Here is a 15,420-nt window from a genome sequence, read left to right as displayed (position 1 = left end):
CGAATGTGGTCCCTATCTTCAAGAAGGGAAAAAAGAACGACCCAAACAATTACCGTCCAGTCAGCCTCACATTGTTACCAGGCAAGATTCTGGAAAAGATCATCAAGGAAGTGGTCTGCGAACACTTAGAAACAAATGCGGTCATTGCCAATAGTCAACACGGATTTACAAAAAATCCAGTCATGCCAGACTAATCTGATCTCTTTTTTCGATAGAGTTACGAGTTGGGTCGATACAGGGAATGCTGTGGATGTAGCGTACCTGGATTTCAGTAAGGCCTTCGACAAAGTCCCCCACGACCTTCTGGCAAATAAACTAGTAAAATGTGGGCTAGACAAAACTACGGTTAAGTGGATCTGTAATTGGCTAAGCGAACGAACCCAAAGGGTGCTCACCAATGCGTCGTCTTCATCATGGAAAGAAGTGACAAGTGGAGTGCCGCAGGGCTCCGTCCTGGGCCCAGTTCTGTTCAACATCTTTATTAACGACTTAGACGAAGGGTTAGAAGCCACGATCATCAAGTTTGCAGACGACACAAAACTGGGAGAGATAGCTAACACTCCAGAAGACAGGAGCAGAATTCAAACGATCTTGACAGACTAGAGAGATGGGCCGAAACTAACAAAATGAAGTTCAACAGGGACAAATGCAAGATACTTCATTTCGGCAGAAAAAATGGAAATCAAAGATACAGAATGGGGGACGCCTGGCTTGACAGCAGTGTGTGTCAAAAAGACCTTTGAGTCCTTGTGGACAACAAGTTAAACATGAGCCAACAATGTGATGCAGCAGCTAAAAAAGCCAACGGGATTCTGGCCTGCATAAATAGGGATATAGCATCTAGATCCAGGGAAGTCATGCTCCCCCTCTATTCTGCCTTGGTCAGACCACACCTGGAATACTGCGTCCAATTCTGGGCACCACATTTGAAGGGAGATGTTGACAAGCTGGAAAGCGTCCAGAGGAGGGCGACTAAAATGATTAAGGGTCTGGAGAACAAGCCCTATGAGGAGCGGCTTAAAGAGCTGGGCATGTTTAGCCTGCAGAAGAGAAGGCTGAGAGGAGACATGATAGCCATGTACAAATGCGTGAAGGGAAGTCATAGGGAGGAGGGAGCAAGCTTGTTTTCTGCTGCCCTGCAGACTAGGACGCGGAACAATGGCTTCAAACTACAGGAAAGGAGATTCCACCTGAACATCAGGAAGAACTTCCTCACTGTGAGGGCTGTTCGACAGTGGAACTCTCTCCCCGGGGCTGTGGTGGAGGCTCCTTCTTTGGAGGCTTTTAAGCAGAGGCTAGATGGCCATCTGTCGGGGGTGCTTTGAATGCGATTTCCTGCTTCTTGGCAGGGGGTTGAACTGGATGGCCCATGAGGTCTCTTCCAACTCTACTATTCTATGATTCTATGATTCTAGACCCAACATGGCCAACTGTGCATACTGATAATAAAAAACTTTAGATTTACATTACTATATCTACTTTCCACAACAGACTGAAGAGAAAAAACAAGACTATATTTTTAATCATTCTTTTATGAAAACCTTTATTCCTCCCCACACCTTACCCACCCACCACTGGGCCCCTTTCGCCCCTCTGCTGACATGTTTAAGGCCTTCCAGGCTGGCTTTCTCCTCCTAGGCCCCAAAGAGGACGCCATCTTGCCTCCTCAAGACTTGCAGGCTGGCTTTCTCCTCCCAGCCCCCAAAGAGGACGCCATCTTACCTCCTCAAGACTTGCAGGCTGGCTTTCTCCTCCTAGGCCCCAAAGAGGACGCCATCTTGCCTCCTCAAGATTGCTCCATAGAAGGCAGCTTCTTCTACTTTTATGTCTTATACTATTGCTTGACATTACTTTTATGTTTTATTTATATGGTGGATGTTAGCACGTGGCTTAATGACCTTGCAAGCCACTTTGGGTCCATTGCAGAAAGGCGGGGGAGAAATATCAGAAATAAATAAATAAATAAATGTCTCAATCGTATGTATGGTTGGAATGACCTTCTGTCGGGAGGGCTTGGATGGTGTCTTCCTTTGTGGCAGAAGGGGCTGGACTGGATGACCTTCAGAGACCCCTTTCAAATCTAGGACTCTATCCCCCAATTGTATTTATGATTGGATGGTCATCTGTCAGGAGGGCTTGAATGGTGTCTTCCTTTGTGGCAGAAGGGGCTGGACTGGATGACCTTCACAGACCCCTTTCAAATCTAGGAGTCTATCTATCTCCCAATCGTATTTATGACTGGATGGCCATCTGTCAGGAGGGCTTGGATGGTGTCTTCCTTTGTGGCAGAAGGGGCTGGACTGGATGACCTTCAGAGACCCCTTTCAAATCTAGGACTCTATCTATCTCCCAATTGTATTTATGACTGGATGGCCATCTGTCGGGAGGGCTTGGATGGTGTCTTCCTCTATGGCAGAAGGGGGTTCGACTAGATGGCCTTTGGGCGCCCCTTCTAACTCTAGGATTGTATGAAAGCCTTTAAACCAGGCACGGGCCAACTTGGTCCCTCCAGGTGTTTTGGACTCCAACTCCTACAATTCCAGACAGCCTACCCATGATGCGCTTTATGTCCTGGTGCCGTTTGCGGGATGATGGACCATGGGTGATGGGATATGTAGTACTTTCGATTCCCACATGCCACTGCGATGCCCATCAGTGACGGAACTGGACCAAACTTGGCACACAGAATCCCCATGAACCCCTTTAAATCCTGGGGCAGTTTGGGGGCGGATAGACCAAGGATGATGGGACATGCAGTACCTTCACTCGCTTCTTGAGACCACAGCAACTGCTACAAATGCCAGAACTGAACCAAATGTGGTATATATATCCCAAATGACACACTTTATATGTTCCAGCAGTTTGGGGGAGGATGGACCAAGGACAATGGGATTTGCAGTATCTTCATCCAGTTCACCTCCCACAGGCCACTGTGATTCCCATGAATGGCAAAACTGTACCAAACTTGATACACAGGTGCAATGTGGCCCCCTTTACGTCCTGATCCGGTTTGATGCAGGATGGACCATGGATGATGGGATTTGCAGTACCCTCACGCGATTCACCTCCCACGGACCATTGTGATACCCATGAAAGACGAAACATATACGGTGTACTTTATGTTTTGAGCATGTATGTGACAGCTTTCTGATTGGCCACCACTATCCCAGGCCACTGAGACCGTCAGGAATGACGGATCTGGACCAAACTTGGCACATTTAACCCCCATGACACACACAATGGCCTGTTGCCGTTTGGGGGATGATGCCTCATGGGTGATGGGATTTGTAGTACTTTCAATCGCTACGACTCCCACAGGCCACTGCGACACCTAGCAGTGACGGAACTGGACCAAACTTGGCACACAGAACCCCCATGAACCCCTTTCTGTCCTGGGGCAGATTGGGGGAGGATGGACCAAATAGCTTCACTCACTTCTTGCTCTGGGAGTTGTAGTTCACCATTATACAGACAGCACTGAACCCAGCCGACTTCGGATCTGGACCAAACTTGGTACACAGCCCCATCATGCCGAACTGTGCATACAGGCAGAGTTTTGGGGTGATTGTCCTTTGCCTTTGGGAGTTGTAGTTCACCCTTATCCAAACAGCCCTGAACCCAGCCAACGTCGGATCTGGACCAAACTTGGCACACTGCCTCATCGTACCTAACTGTGCATACAGGCAGGGTTTCAGGGTGATTGACCTTTGGCTCAGGGAGTTGTAGTTCACCCTTATCCAGACAGCACCGAATCCAGCCGACGATGGATCTGGATCATACGTGCCACAGAGAAGCCCCATGACCAACTAAACATAGTGCAGGGGTTTAGGGGAATGGACCTTGATTTTGGGAGTTATAGTTCACCTGCATCCAGCATGTACTGACCCCTGCTGACATCAGATGTGAACCACATTTGGCACAGAGACCCAACATGGCCAATTGTGCATACAGGCCTGCTTTGGGGGTGATTGTCCTGGGAATCTGGAAGTTGTAGTTCACACTTATCCAGACAGCACTGCACCCAGCCTACGACAGACCTGGACCAAATTTAAGTGATATTTCCTCACATCCCAAAACAACTCAATGCCCTCTTCTAATAACCCAGGCACTGCCGGGTCCCCAAGCTAGTATATAATAAAAGTGAATGTTTGTATGTTTGTATGTATGTGGGTATGTATGTATGCGAGTATGTGACAGCTTTCTGATTGGCCAACACTTTTACAGGCCACTGAGAACACCAGGAATGACGGATCTGGACCAAACTTGGCTCACATAATCCCTAGGACCCATTCTATGTCCTGGTGCCATTTGGGGGATGATGGACCACAGATGATGGGATTTGCAGTACTTTCAACTACTTCGACTCCCACAGATCGCAATGCCCACCAGTGACAGATCTGGACCAAACTTGGCAGACAGAACCTCCATGATCCCCTTTAGATCCTGGTGCAGATTGGGCAATGACGGACCATGGATGATAGGATTTGCAGTACTTTCATTCACTTACTGAGACCACTGCAACTGCCAAGAATTACGGAACTGGACCAAACTTGGCACATTTATCCCAAATGACAAACTTTACATGCTTCAACTGTTTGGGGGAGAATGGGCCAAGGATTATGGGATTTGCAGTTCCTTCACCCAATTCACCTACCATAGACCACTGCGACACCCACAAATGACAGAACAGGACCAAACTTGACCCACATAACCCCCATGAGGAACTTTACAGCCTGGTGCCATTTGGCCCATGATGGGCTATGGATTATGGAATTTGCAGTACTTTCAAATGCTTCCTCTCCCACAAACCACTTTTACTCTAACCAATGTTGGATCAGGGCCAAACTTGGCATATCTCATGTGACCCATTTTACGTCCTGGTGCGGTATGGGGGAGGATGGATGATAGATGATGGGATTTTCAGTACTTTCCAACACTTCAACTCTAACAGACCACTGTGATGCAGAGCAGTGATGGAATTGAACCAACCTTGGCACACAGAACCTGCATAAGCCCCTTTACATTCTGGTGCAGATTGGGGGAGGACATACCTAGGATGATGGGACTTACAGTACCTTCACTCACTTCCTGGAACCACTGCAATTGACACTAATGACAGAATTGGACCAAACTTCACACACCTATCCCAAATGACACGCTTTACATGCTGCAGTACTTTGAGGGAGAAGGGACCAAGGATTCTGGGATTTGCAGTACTTTCAAACATTTTGTCTCCAACAGACCACTTTTACTCTCACAAATGATGGATCAGGACCAAACTTGGCAGACATACCTCCCTTGGCCCACTTTATGTTCTGGTGTAGTTTGGGGGAGGACATACCAGGGATAATGGGACTTGCAGTACCTTCACTCATTTCCTGAGACCACTGCAACTGCCACTAATGACTGATCAACAACACACTTGGTACACAGACCACTCATGACCCACCCTACATCCTGGTGCAGTTTGGAAGTGTTTGGACCATGGATGATGGGACCTGCAGTATCTTCACTCACTTCCTGAGAGCACTGCGACCCCCAACAATGACTGATCAAAACCAAACTTGCAACATAGAGCCCCCATGACCTTCTCTACATCCTGACACTGATTAGAGGGGGGTGGAGTGTGTATGAAGGGACTTGCATATGGGAGTTGTAGTTCACCCACACTCACAGAATCCAGCTGACATTGCATTGAGACTACACTTCAAACACAGGCAAACAATGCCTTTCTCAAATGACCTGGGCACCGCCGGGGCCCCAAGCTAGTATAATATAAGTTTCAAAAGTTTGTTCCAGTTGCATTAGAATGTGAGTGTACAGTTTTTGGCAACTATTCACACTTCAGTACTTTTAAATGAATATTAATGTTTAAAAACATGTGTGAGAGAGGGTTGCAAAAAAGTTTTTAAAGTTTTGATTTAAAATGTCCTAAAATGAGGGTAATGTTTTGATCATTCCGTTTGTTCACTGAGGAGACTCCCCTTTTCCAGGAAAAAAATGCATTTGTGTACTTTATGTTTTGAGCATGATATATAATGCAGATAACTTAATTATATGGCTGATTCTGGAAGAAGAGGGAATGATGGTATGCAAATCCTTGTGTCCCATCTCTTGTACAGAAACCTGACTTCCTATATTGAAGCACCTAATTTCAGGCATAATCTGTATCTAGGCATATGTATTTTCCCATTATCTCTATATATTTCTCCATTATCCCAGTCTCTCCCATGTAGAACTTCCCTTTCTTTATCGTTTCCCCTATTGAAGATAACCTTCGCTCACTCCCTGAAGTACATTGTGTACTAATATTTCAGTAGAAAAATGAGGGACTAAGGCTGGATTTACACTCCCATATAATTCAGATTATCAAATCAGATAATCCAGATTATATATTTTGAACTGGATTATATGAGTCTACATTGCTCTAAAGTCCAGTTCAAAGCAGACAATATGGCAGTGTAGATGGGTTGTTACAAGGATTCACAAATAAAATGAAATAATCAAGGAAGGCCCCATCTACACTGCCATATAATGCAGTTTCATAACACAGTTCAACTGTATTGATCTGCATTATATCACAATGTAGATGGGGCCTTAGTGTTCAATGCAGTTAAATTGCATTATGAACCTGCATTACATGGGAGTGTGGACTCATATAATGCAGTTCAATGTAGTTAAACTGCATTATAAAACTGCATTACATGAACCTTAGAACAGGTGCTTAGCAAGCAAATTAATTTACTATTAGTTATTAGGCTTGCTCAAATAATTCGTTTTCCCCGTTTACCGTTATTGATTCGTTATTTTCGGATTTTTTGAAGCAATATTGAATCTTGGCTGTCCACACGCCTGGATATCGCGGTTTCGAACCGCGATTGGCCATTTTCCGTAATGGCGCCTTTTTTTTCGTTTTTAAAAAATGCTTTGTCAAATCATCCAAACTTTTTTAAGTCCACTGGGGCAATCTAGTGTGTTGTTTGCACCTTGTAGCCAATCAGAGAGCACGTTTAACCAGGGGGAGGGGCTGGTAGGACGTGCTTAATGAAAACAGCGTGCACACGCCTCGTGGCTCAGTCGCACTGGGACTTTTGGAGAGGGTGGAAGGGTAGATTGGTGTAGGCAGGCAGGAAACATTGCTGCGTCACAGCATGGCTGTGTGAAGACCAGGACAGGAGAAAAGGTGGGGTGGTCTGTGGCTGAGTTTGGTGGTGTGGGTCTTAGGTCTTTCTATTTGTTTTGTTGTTGCAAACTTGCAAAGGGCTGTCCTGTGGGTGTTTTTCCTGTTCAAAATACAACTCCTTTTGGGGAAAGAAAAGGTTCCCTTTGTGCCTTGCCTTGTGTGTGTGTCTGCCAGGAACGCTTTGGGAAAGAGTTGCATATCCCATCCTGTTCAAAATACAACTCCTTTTGGGGAAAGAAAAGGTTCCCTTTGTGCCTTGCCTTGTGTGTGTGTCTGCCAGGAACGCTTTGGGAAAGAGTTGCATATCCCATCCTGTTCAAAATACAACTCCTTTTGGGGAAAGAAAAGGTTCCCTTTGTGCCTTGCCTTGTGTGTGTGTCTGCCAGGGACGCTTTGGGAAAGAGTTGCATATCCCATCCTGTTCAAAATACAACTCCTTTCGGGGAAAGAAAAGGTTCCCTTTGTGCCTTGCCTTGTGTGTGTGTCTGCCAGGGACGCTTTGGGAAAGAGTTGCATATCCCATCCTGTTCAAAATACAACTCCTTTTGGGGAAAGAAAAGGTTCCCTTTGTGCCTTGCCTTGTGTGTGTGTCTGCCAGGGACGCTTTGGGAAAGAGTTGCATATCCCATCCTGTTCAAAATACAACTCCTTTCGGGGAAAGAAAAGGTTCCCTTTGTGCCTTGCCTTGTGTGTGTGTCTGCCAGGGACGCTTTGGGAAAGAGTTGCATATCCCATCCTGTTCAAAATACAACTCCTTTTGGGGAAAGAAAAGGTTCCCTTTGTGCCTTGCCTTGTGTGTGTGTCTGCCAGGGACGCTTTGGGAAAGAGTTGCATATCCCATCCTGTTCAAAATACAACTCCTTTCGGGAAAATAAAAGCTTGCCTTTGTGCCTTGCCTTCCCCTGGGCTACGGGTGTGTGTGTGTCTGCCAGGGACGCTTTGGGAAAGAGTTGCATATCCCATCCTGTTCAAAATACAACTCCTTTCGGGAAAATAAAAGGTTCCCTTTGTGCCTTGCCTTGTGTGTGTGTCTGCCAGGGACGCTTTGGGAAAGAGTTGCATATCCCATCCTGTTCAAAATACAACTCCTTTCGGGGAAAGAAAAGGTTCCCTTTGTGCCTTGCCTTGTGTGTGTGTCTGCCAGGGACGCTTTGGGAAAGAGTTGCATATCCCATCCTGTTCAAAATACAACTCCTTTTGGGGAAAGAAAAGGTTCCCTTTGTGCCTTGCCTTGTGTGTGTGTCTGCCAGGGACGCTTTGGGAAAGAGTTGCATATCCCATCCTGTTCAAAATACAACTCCTTTTGGGGAAAGAAAAGGTTCCCTTTGTGCCTTGCCTTGTGTGTGTGTCTGCCAGGGACGCTTTGGGAAAGAGTTGCATATCCCATCCTGTTCAAAATACAACTCCTTTCGGGAAAATAAAAGCTTGCCTTTGTGCCTTGCCTTCCCCTGGGCTACGGGTGTGTGTGTGTCTGCCAGGGACGCTTTGGGAAAGAGTTGCATATCCCATCCTGTTCAAAATACAACTCCTTTCGGGAAAATAAAAGCTTGCCTTTGTGCCTTGCCTTCCCCTGGGCTACGGGTGTGTGTGTGTCTGCCAGGGACGCTTTGGGAAAGAGTTGCATATCCCATCCTGTTCAAAATACAACTCCTTTTGGGGAAAGAAAAGCTTGCCTTTGTGCCTTGCCTTGTGTGTGTGTCTGCCAGGGACGCTTTGGGAAAGAGTTGCATATCCCATCCTGTTCAAAATACAACTCCTTTTGGGGAAAGAAAAGGTTCCCTTTGTGCCTTGCCTTGTGTGTGTGTCTGCCAGGGACGCTTTGGGAAAGAGTTGCATATCCCATCCTGTTCAAAATACAACTCCTTTCGGGAAAATAAAAGCTTGCCTTTCTACCTTGCCTTCCCCTGGGCTACGGGTGTGTGTGTGTCTGCCAGGGACGCTTTGGGTAAGAGTTGCATATCCCATCCTGTTCAAAATACAACTCCTTTCGGGAAAATAAAAGCTTGCCTTTCTGCCTTGCCTTGTGTGTGTGTCTGCCAGGGACGCTTTGGGAAAGAGTTCCATATCCCATCCTGTTAAAAATACAACTCCTTTTGGGGAAAGAAAAGCTTGCCTTTGTGCCTTGCCTTGTGTGTGTGTCTGCCAGGGACGCTTTGGGAAAGAGTTGCATATCCCATCCTGTTCAAAATACAACTCCTTTTGGGGAAAGAAAAGGTTCCCTTTGTGCCTTGCCTTGTGTGTGTGTCTGCCAGGGACGCTTTGGGAAAGAGTTGCATATCCCATCCTGTTCAAAATACAACTCCTTTCGGGAAAATAAAAGCTTGCCTTTGTGCCTTGCCTTCCCCTGGGCTACGGGTGTGTGTGTGTCTGCCAGGGACGCTTTGGGTAAGAGTTGCATATCCCATCCTGTTCAAAATACAACTCCTTTCGGGAAAATAAAAGCTTGCCTTTCTGCCTTGCCTTCCCCTGGGCTACGGGTGTGTGTGTGTCTGCCAGGGACGCTTTGGGAAAGAGTTGCATATCCCATCCTGTTCAAAATACAACTCCTTTCGGGAAAATAAAAGGTTCCCTTTGTGCCTTGCCTTGTGTGTGTGTCTGCCAGGGACGCTTTGGGAAAGAGTTGCATATCCCATCCTGTTCAAAATACAACTCCTTTCGGGGAAAGAAAAGGTTCCCTTTGTGCCTTGCCTTGTGTGTGTGTCTGCCAGGGACGCTTTGGGAAAGAGTTGCATATCCCATCCTGTTCAAAATACAACTCCTTTTGGGGAAAGAAAAGGTTCCCTTTGTGCCTTGCCTTGTGTGTGTGTCTGCCAGGGACGCTTTGGGAAAGAGTTGCATATCCCATCCTGTTCAAAATACAACTCCTTTCGGGAAAATAAAAGCTTGCCTTTGTGCCTTGCCTTCCCCTGGGCTACGGGTGTGTGTGTGTCTGCCAGGGATGCTTTGGGAAAGAGTTGCATATCCCATCCTGTTCAAAATACAACTCCTTTCGGGAAAATAAAAGCTTGCCTTTGTGCCTTGCCTTCCCCTGGGCTACGGGTGTGTGTGTGTCTGCCAGGGACGCTTTGGGAAAGAGTTGCATATCCCATCCTGTTCAAAATACAACTCCTTTTGGGGAAAGAAAAGCTTGCCTTTGTGCCTTGCCTTGTGTGTGTGTCTGCCAGGGACGCTTTGGGAAAGAGTTGCATATCCCATCCTGTTCAAAATACAACTCCTTTTGGGGAAAGAAAAGGTTCCCTTTGTGCCTTGCCTTGTGTGTGTGTCTGCCAGGGACGCTTTGGGAAAGAGTTGCATATCCCATCCTGTTCAAAATACAACTCCTTTTGGGGAAAGAAAAGGTTCCCTTTGTGCCTTGCCTTGTGTGTGTGTCTGCCAGGGACGCTTTGGGAAAGAGTTGCATATCCCATCCTGTTCAAAATACAACTCCTTTCGGGAAAATAAAAGCTTGCCTTTGTGCCTTGCCTTCCCCTGGGCTACGGGTGTGTGTGTGTCTGCCAGGGACGCTTTGGGAAAGAGTTGCATATCCCATCCTGTTCAAAATACAACTCCTTTCGGGAAAATAAAAGGTTCCCTTTGTGCCTTGCCTTGTGTGTGTGTCTGCCAGGAACGCTTTGGGAAAGAGTTGCATATCCCATCCTGTTCAAAATACAACTCCTTCGGGGAAAGAAAAGGTTCCCTTTGTGCCTTGCCTTGTGTGTGTGTCTGCCAGGGACGCTTTGGGAAAGAGTTGCATATCCCATCCTGTTCAAAATACAACTCCTTTTGGGGAAAGAAAAGGTTCCCTTTGTGCCTTGCCTTGTGTGTGTGTCTGCCAGGGACGCTTTGGGAAAGAGTTGCATATCCCATCCTGTTCAAAATACAACTCCTTCGGGGAAAATAAAAGCTTGCCTTTGTGCCTTGCCTTTCCCAGTCTCAAACACCTCCAGGGCTGCGTGGGAGTGTGTCTGCCAGGGACGCTTCCTGATTTTCCCAAGCCAACTTTGGGAAAGAGTTGCATATCCCATACTTTCCTGTAGAACTGGAAAGTACAGGTATCCCCTTGTAAATAAATAAAACTAACTAAATGTTATAGACTACGCTTTTGCAACAGTAAATTGGCCAGAATATAACACGTTGCCAATCAAGATTCAACAAATATTTCCCACCAGTAACACAACACCTTACCATCATCCCTTCTGTTACCTGAAAACACTCCCCTTGACATGAAGCGCTCAGCTGTACGCGGGTCTGGGGGAGCAAGTCCTAGTAGTGGTCAAGCCACGGCCAGGACACTGTGGGGGGCCAAAAAAGTTAAGGTGGGTCCCATACGTCTGGAACGCCGAACTATGGGAGTGGGTGGACTTGATGAAGAACCAGGCTGTTCTAATGCAGACAGTTCACAGGCATCCACCCGGAGCCGGCTGTCGCATGGAGCTGAGACAACTGGACGATCATTGGAACATACAGGTGTTGCCGTCCTGGAACTACAGGTGGTGGATAGTGAGGATATAGATAACCCCACCCCTCCCCCAGCTACTGACAGTGAGGAGGAGGTAGAGGAGGTACTACCATCAAAACGTAGACTTTCTCATGCTGCTGAAAGGGTGCCCACGACTCCCATCTCTGAGGGCGTCGCCACAGTGGCTGTGGGGAGGCCAAGGTCATTTATTTGGGACCATTTCCATGTCCACTCTCAGAGTTCTACTTTGGCAGTTTGTAGACACTGTGGGGCAAATATCAGCAGAGGCAGAGACACGAGACATCTTGCGACCTCGGGGTTGAGCTCTCACATGAAGCGACACCATCCCTCCATTTCGCTGGGAGGGGGAACTGCAAGCCCTTCCAGTGGCAGCCTTAGCACGCAAAGTTCACCAGGTGAAGATAGTGGAAGGCGGACACAGTCCACCTTGGAGGATTGGGCCATTCCATTACACAGAAAGAAAACGGGGGAAACATTGCTCACACCCCAGCAGATAACCCAAACTGTGGGAGAGATGATTGCCCTAGATCACCATCCCTTCCGCCTGGTAGAACAAGAAGGCTTTGTACGCCTTATGAAACGACTGTGCCCCCGCTACAAAATCCCCTCCCGTCACACCTTTTCCAGAAAAGTAATCCCCGGCTTGTACGAGGGCTGTAAGGAACGCATTATCCAGATGTTGCGTACCGCCATGGGAGGACACATCCATTTTACCTCTGATATTTGGTCAAGCTTGGGAGGAGGCCACTCCTACCTCTCTCTCACGGCACATTGGTGGGAGAAGGAAGGCACTATGGATACATCCCATCGTTGGGCACTCCTCGCATTGGAGGTAGTTGATCGTGATCACAAGGCAGAGACCATCTGCAACTATCTGGAAAACATGATGGGGGAATGGATGCAGTGTAGGCCGGAAGAAATGAGGAGGGGCTTTATGGTGACGGACGCAGGGAAAAATATGATCAAAGCGGTTGAAAGTGCCGGGTTTCAGAATGTGTCCTGCATGGCCCACTTGCTTCACAATACCGTCAAGGAAGGTTTAAAGAGCCAGGAAGAGCAGTCGGGCAGCAACACAAACATCTCCCTGCTGATCGAGCGCTGTAGAAAGATCGCGGGCTACTTCCACCGGAGCATCAAGGCAGCCCGGCAGCTGAGAGACAGGCAGAGCCTTGAAGGCCTCCCGCAGCACAAGCTGCTCCAGGACGTCTCGACTCGGTGGAATTCAACCTTAAAAATGCTGGAACGCATGGTCGAGCAGCAGAAGGCGGTACACGGCATCTCCCTCACTTTGGTTGCGCCTGTTAGCAAGCTTGTTCCAACTAAGCAAGAGTGGGACACCATCTCCCAGCTAGTAGACGTACTAAAGCCATTCAAACATGCCACTGAGACACTTTCAGAATCAAAAGCTCTTCTGAGCCAGGCAGTGCCCATGGTCTTGAGGCTAAGGAGGCACCTAGAAAGGCTTGGGGCCGGTCGAACAATGGACTCCCTGGCTGGACCGCTGACACCGCCGGTCCAGGAGGTGGTGAGGAGGTTGTCCTTTGCTGTACGGAAACGGCTAGAGCCACTTCTTTCCAGCAAGGTCCATATGCTGGCGGCCTTGTGTGATCCACGGCTAAAGTACAACGTCTGCCCAAAAGACTTTACCATGTGGAAGGCCCAACTTGTTGACCTTGTGAGGGAGGTCTTTGCTGCCAGGGTGGAGGAAACGGGCACAGCGGCCCCTCTTCCAGAACTGCCTGTCACCCCAAGCACTAGCGCTAGTGGCGAGACGGAAAGTCCCGCGGAGCCGGTAGGGGGTTGCCGTAGGGATACGGATCTCCAGCCGCGAACAGGAAACGTTTTCTTTGCAGAGACGGTGGCCATACTTGCCTGCTCTGAAGAATCCTCTTTGCTGGCTTCTGCTCAAAAGGTAGACTCGGCCGAATGCTCGGTCAACAGGTACTTTGAGGAGCCTCCGGAGATAATTTCTTGTGATCCATTGTCCTATTGGGCTTCACGCGAACACATGTGGCCGGATCTGTCGCACGTAGCCCGCCAGTTCCTCAGCTGTCCTCCCACCAGCGTCCAGAGCGAAAGGGTCTTCAGCATAGCGGGAGATGTAGTCACGCCCCACCGCAGCTTGCTGGACCCTCAAACAGTTGAGAAACTTGTTTTCCTGAAGGCCAACCTTCCTGTGTTGAATTTCCCAGATTTGGATTTTGAGACCGACTGCTCCTAGAGCAACAGTTCTCCTCCTTTAACCAACTCTGCTTCAGAGTAACTTTGGCCAATTTTTTGGGTGTCCGGGCGGGGGGGTGGCCCCTTTGGACTCTGTCCAACAACTCTCTCCTCTATCCTACAATGCTTTCCTCTCTCTTTTCCCTTCCTTTCTCCTCTTTTTCATCACTCGACGTTGCCCCACTGACGTTTTTGGGTTCATCCATCTCAAGGGGCCGTTTCACGAATCATGTAATCATGGAATCATAGAAAAGTAGAGTTGGAATAGAACTCATGGGCCATCGAGTTCTCCCCCAAGAAAGACGCAGGAAGTATCATTCAAAGCATCCCCGACAGATGGCCATCGAGCCTATGCTTAAAAGCTTCAAAAGAAGGGGCCTCCAACACAGTCCGGGGGAGACAGTTCCACTCCCGAACAACCATCGCGGAGAGAAGTACTATCTTTCATTTGTCCCTGTTGAACTTAATATACTTTTGGCCCATCTCTGTATTCGGAAGTTACAAAACGTTTTCTCTCATGTAATACTGGCTCTGTAGAGGTTGAAGGATATTCTGTGGAAAATTAGACCATAAAAGCCAAGGTAGATAATGCTTCCTCTTTGTGTTCTGTTCGGATTTCATTCAATTCCCTTTTTATTTGGGGGGGGGGGGAAATATTACCATCACGAGCCATGACTGTTTGGTCTTCTACAGATCCTCGCAGCTCCTGTACAGAAAGAGCACTGTTATATTTGATGTGGATACTTCAGATAATCATTTCAGGTGTAGGAATACGCCAGACTCTCACTTTACAGAGGTATACTATCTGTCCATCTGAACCTTTGAGGATGTCTTTATCCACTGGAATTAATACACCTCGACTTGGGACAGAACTTCTCTAAATTGTCATCTTTCAGTGTCCCATTGTCTAGAGCGGGTGTGGTTGCCGCAGTGGTCATGGGACGGCCGCCTTTGGGTCCCCTAGCCCTCTGCCCGCTTACGCGGAGGGTGCCTTTATAACTCGGAGGGGGGAATCATCAAAGACAGTGGTACTCCTCCGCCTTTGCCAGCATTTCTCCAAATGGTTGTCTAGTGTCCCTTCTCCTTTATATGCCGTGGTCTACGCTGTGGTCGTTAAACGGCCGCTTTTGGGTCCCCTCCCCCTTTGACCTGGCACGCAGAGGGTGCCGTTCCCCCTTCAGGACGTGTGCCTTGCGGCTGCTTTAGATGTTTGGGCGCAGGTTACGCCGAGTGGGAATTGCCTTTTGCTGGCTTGTTGGGAAAACGATAGAAGAGGTACACGGCCTTCCCCTTGGGTGGTGGGGTGTTGCTGTGGGTTGAGGCTTAAGTCGCAAAAACAAAAAACTTTGTGGGAGGGCCGTGCCGAATTCTCCGGGATGCATGCCGGTCAACTGTGGCCGGCTGGCTCAGGGTGGGGTCTTTGCTGCCCTTTGTTTTTTTCCCTTACTTTTCTTTTCATTTTGCTGCCTCTCGGACTACGTGACGCCAGACTCTAGAGGTATATGCCCTTCCCCCTTCAGGGCGTGTTCCTTTGCGGCTGCTTGCAATGTGTGGGCGC

Source organism: Anolis carolinensis, chromosome 3, assembly GCF_035594765.1.
Source record: "Anolis carolinensis isolate JA03-04 chromosome 3, rAnoCar3.1.pri, whole genome shotgun sequence".
NCBI classification, from domain to species: Eukaryota; Metazoa; Chordata; class Lepidosauria; order Squamata; family Dactyloidae; genus Anolis; species Anolis carolinensis.
Note: the sequence above shows the minus strand (reverse complement) of the source record.